We start from the raw sequence: 5,239 nt of genomic DNA, 5'->3' as shown, positions 1-5,239 counted from the left end.
AAAAAAAAAAGAGAAGGGAAGACAGGGTGAAAAATAAACTTGTTAGCCTGCCACCCAAGCTAGTAATGAAAGCATAGAACCAGGCCAAGGCAGTGCCTTGCTGAATAGCTGACGCATCTTCCCACAGCTAGAGGAAATCATTACTAAATATAAAAAGCCATATTTGAACAGGTTTTTGCAGCCTGGACCCCTATTCCCTTGGTTTGCTTTTAGAAATGTTAAATGAAGTGTTTCAATGTAGACAAAACCTTGGAGGAATGTTCAAGCTTACATTTAACTCTTTTAAAATGAGGCCTGATGATTTTTTCTAGTATATAGCTTTCCCGACCTTTGCTGGTAGGGCTGAAATTTGGTTTGTTTATGTAGTTAGTTTTCCTTAAGCTCCTGAATTCTTTGCAGGGGAAAATCTGCTTAGTTAAAGCAGTTTAAACCAAAACAGAGATTGAAGCCGTTTATTGCTATAAACTAACAAGACCTAATTAACCAGCAGTCAATGAAATGCACATTCAAGATTCAAATCATTACTACAACAGGTAATGTTTTGTCAGTGCATAGTGTTATGGTTTAATGAACAAATTTATTCTGTGACTAATCTCAAGGAGTTTAAAAAATACATGTGCATGACCACAGCTACAGGCAGCCCACCCCCACTCTGAAGGACACGTGGATTACAAAAAACGCCTCTTTTTTCCAAGTGTGGCTCCCTGCCTGTACACAATGCTTTTGGGAGAGGAGGGGTCTCAGCTTGGTGTGAAGCTGCTGATTCACATGGCAGTTAGAGAAGCACGCGACATCTTCACATGCATGCAGCTGATAGGGGTAAGATGCTGCACCCTATGGATAGCATACTGCACTAACAGTCCCCTGGCTGGCTGCAGCCTTTATGATGTGTTCCAGGAGTATGCTCTGTCTTGGTCTTGGCTGAAGTCGTGATGCTGGTGGTGACTTACAGCAGCGTGAAACTAAGTTTGGATTCCAAACATGTCTCCTCAGCTGTCCCCCAGAGATGTCATGCTGCTTTTGTGCTTCTTTTTAGGCTGACACCTTCTTTGTTTCAGAAGTCTCTTGGAACATTCCTGGTTGCTGTTTCATCTGGCCAATGTTGCTTTCTTCCTTATTTTGGGCAAATGTCCTCAGTCTGGTCTACTATGCACACAAACACCTGCACCCTTCTTAGGTCCAAGTTTTTATCCTAATGCTTGTTAGCAAAGTGCTTTTGGCAAGGAGAGGGGACTGTCCTGGTACACCACACTAAAGAACTCGTAGGGTAAAATTTGCTGCATCTATTTGACTGAAATAAGCTATGGTAGCAAAATACACTTTTGATATTTCACTGTCCGGATTCCATCTCTTTTCCTTTCACTCTTTAACACTGACTGTATAATTCGGTCTCAAAAATCTTTTATATATATGAAAGTAGTAGTAAAGTAATTACATAAGTAGTAAATGTTTTGACTCTGTATCATAACCTTGTCTTCCTCTTTCAGTAACAGATCTACATTCTCTTCTTTCTGTCACTTGTTATGTATTTATAAAAACTTTCTACATGTTGGTGTCAATGGCCTTTTTTAGTTAAAACTCATTTTTGTTTTCTAGTCTTAGATTTCTGTTCATGCATGCTTTGTGCTGTTTACTCTTACTTCACTTTAGTATGCATCTGTTTCCATATTTCCTATTGCTTTTTGGTTTTCAGATCATTAAAGAACTCTAGATGAAGCCATATCAGGACCTTACCATGCTTCCTATCATTGTTCCACATCACGATGGTTTGTCACTGTGTCATTTAATGCTGTCTTTTAGTAACTACTGCTTTTCTTGGAATCCTTTTTCCCTTCGTCCTTCTAGAACTCCTCACCATAGGTCCTTGCTTAGTAATTCAAAGTTTCTGTTTTTAAAGAGTTCAGCATTCACCTTATTTGATATCCTCACATTCCTCAAGTCATTCATCGTCATGCTCAAAACTGCCCTACACGCTTGTGTGCAATTACAGTATCTCTGTTACTCAGAATTGAAGGAGTTGTTACTTTTCCCCTTTGCCCATAAGTGACTTTCATTTTATGAAAAATATTTATCAGACTCACTGCAAGAGTTTGATAGTTTCTGGCTTCTGATGCAGCTTTTCAAACACATTTTTAGATGACTTAAGATCTCTTGTTGATACTGACGCCTGTCTTTGGATGCTTCTGTGCAACTTTGCTATAAATAAGTACCATAAAGGGTGCCATTGAGCATAGATAGCACTGAAGGTTTAAATCTGCAGCTGTGAGCAGCTTTAGGCATTTTCTGTAAGTCTTAATGTAGGGGCATTATTTTTAAATAACAGTAAACTGCAATTGTACGGCAAAGAATACATTAGAGGTGAGCCTGCTAAAAGTATGAAGGTATAAATGATAACTGGGAAGGTTTGTTAGCAATCTGTCTCATGTTGTTTGTCTTGATTTGTCTTTCATTTGCTAGAGTATGCTACGAGCGAGCCACCTTCAGTCCAACAATCCAGACATTCATCCTTTCTGCCATTTGGCATGGGGTTTACCCAGGATATTACTTAACATTTTTAACAGGAGTACTAATGACACTAGCAGCACGAGCTGTAAGTATCAACCAAATATCTTCTTAACTAATAAGTAGTTTTGACAAAGAAAAGTGAGATCACGTGAGCAAAGTTCATGGGCACAGCTCATGGGTAGCAGTTGTGTTTTCTCAGCAGGATTTTACAAGCAAATTCAGCATAAGAAATAATGAATCCAGCATAGGAATTAATGAATCTTTTTATATTTGTCCCATTTGATATTAGTTGTTTTATTAAGAGTTCTGAAGTGTGTTATTAGAACTAATATTTGGAGTGTTCCGTTGGGTTTTTTGTACCCCACTAGTCCTAAAATATACCTTTGCAGTGAACATATGAAAATGGTTTACTACATAGGATCTTTTCAGAAGCGTTCTGGTTTTCATTTGTTCCAAAACGGAGGGGTTACAGAATGGCTTCATAGAATAGAATGCCTGCCATATTCAGACAACTAGTCTTAAGATGCAATGGATTTAGGAGAGATGGGTGCTTATGCATTATGTTTTGCTTAAATGTGGCTAAAATACTTAGAATCCCTGTGCTGGATTAAACATGCTGCCCTAAAAGGCACGGAATTTCAGCTGACTTCTTCAGAAGTTAATGGGTACTTTGAATGCTCCGAAGATGTTTGTGCAGACATTTCTATTCTTCTTATGTATTTTGTGGAAGCACAACAAATTCTGTGCAGTAAAGTAGCACTGATTAGTTTATTACTGATCTAACCTATTATATGGGCATTTTTTTTTAGATTAGAAACAATATCAGACACTATTTTGTTGACTCTCCTGCTGTTAAACTATGTTATGATATTATAACATGGATGACAACACAAGTAGCAATAAGTTACACAGTTGTGCCATTTGTACTGCTTTCTGTGAAACCCTCCTTCACCTTTTACAGGTAAGCACGTTCTCCCTGTTTCCTTTTCTTTAACTAAAAGGAAATGAATTTATTTTCTGCTACAGCTCTAAATTCTGTGGGGAAGACTTCATTTCCATTTTCCCCTATTTTTTTTTTTTATTTTACTGTATTTGAGTGGGTCTCAACAATTTATTCTTAAGCATCCTGAAAGACTGCTCATCGTTTTATTCAATGATTGATTTCATTTGTTTTTCAGCTCCTGCTATTTCTGTCTTCATATCGCCAGCATCCTGGTGTTGTTGGTATTTCCATTGAAAAGAACTCAAAAAGGAAATAAAAAGCATGAAAGCATCCAGCCAGTGTGGTCCAAAAAACTAGAAGAAGAAAATCTTTTGCAAAAGAACAGTTATTCCACAACAAATAATAGTTTCAGTCAGAAAGAAGAAATAACCTGCAGATATCAAGCACTAAAGCAGTGATTGAGGAAAATTATAATCAATATATTTTGTATGTTTTCAGAAACCCATTTTTAGCACCTTTTAAAGGGGTTTGTATTTGTTTGCAAAGATGTTTAGTATGAAAAGAATGCATTACCTAGGAAAATCACATACAATAGCAAGACTGGAAACAAAACAGATTAACCCCTCCCATGCCATGTCCCGGTGGGTCACGCCTTATATGAAGATATTACCATTATTTCAATGGGCACTCAGGACTTGCAACGTATGTCCATAGGGTCATATGTGTGCCCTCTGCTGAATGTACGTTGTGTATCCCAAGGCACTGATGGGGTGAAATGAAATCGTGTCAATCTAGGATTAACAAATGGAAATTAATTTTTCCAAATGAATGACTTGCCTTAAACCCTCTATTTACTGAAACACTGTTTCTAAGTGGTATTTTCAAGTCTGATTTTGTGGAAAGTATTTCAAATATTTAATACTATATGCTATAAAGAAGATACAAATATGAAATGCAAAGTCATTGGAAGGTTTTTGAACCTCTTCTCTAAAAGGGAATTGCAATAAGCATCTCAGTATTTGGAGGGTTTTCTTAAAGTATCTCAAACAATTACAGTACATTATGGAACTGTAAACATTACTGATGCCAAATTATAGTTAGGTTTCTGTGACAGAATCTAATAAAGCATAGCCCTTCTGAACAGATTAAAAAAAAAAATCATCTTAAGGTTCACCTTTTCCAGGGCTTCACAGCTCTAACTTAGGTTTCCTTTAATTTCAAGTACATAAAAACAACAAAAAACATCACTGAGTGGGCTTTGCAGTTAGAGAAGGAAAGGCAGCCAAAGGATGCTGAAGACAATGTGCAAGCACCAGAACTTCAATGGAAACTTGTTTTACCCTTAAATACCAGAAATATTTGTTCAAGAATATAATTATTTTACCAAAAAAGAGGTTTTAGTACTTAAAGTAATTTTGAATTTTAAGGCATACAGTAGTTGATGATGCTAGCAGTGATTGACTTGAGATCTAGTTCATAATCAACTATGAAATCACCATGATGAACAAGATCTGTATGCTTGATCATTGATTTCCCTTTATGCAAAGTGTATGAACTGGGGGAAAAGATTTATCTTTAGATTAGTATTTTAGATGCAGGTTTCGCATGGCACTTGTAGGTAAAATAATGAAAGAAAGAAATGCGTGAGAATATCTAACCGACTGAATCATGGCAGAAAGTGAAGGGAATGATGCATTGGTTCTATCTGCTCCAGACCATTTGTTGAGATGATGGTCACTGCTGTTTCAAAGGGCTACATTTTAATTGTTTGTATCCTGTGTTACCTTCTTT

The 5,239-nt window shown here is 36.9% G+C and overlaps 1 non-coding gene across 1 annotated transcript; it reads left to right on the top strand.

Moving 5' to 3' along the window:
• Positions 1–191: 191 nt before the first annotated feature.
• Positions 192–5,233, top strand: LOC104909987. Its single transcript, XR_004159003.1, has 3 exons — positions 192–2,590; positions 3,315–3,466; positions 3,684–5,233. It is a non-coding gene; the product is annotated as an uncharacterized LOC104909987 (transcript).
• Positions 5,234–5,239: the final 6 nt, after the last annotated feature.

Source organism: Meleagris gallopavo, chromosome 2, assembly GCF_000146605.3.
Source record: "Meleagris gallopavo isolate NT-WF06-2002-E0010 breed Aviagen turkey brand Nicholas breeding stock chromosome 2, Turkey_5.1, whole genome shotgun sequence".
Lineage (NCBI taxonomy): Eukaryota > Metazoa > Chordata > Aves > Galliformes > Phasianidae > Meleagris > Meleagris gallopavo.
Note: the sequence above shows the minus strand (reverse complement) of the source record. Positions and strands in the feature narration are given on the sequence as shown.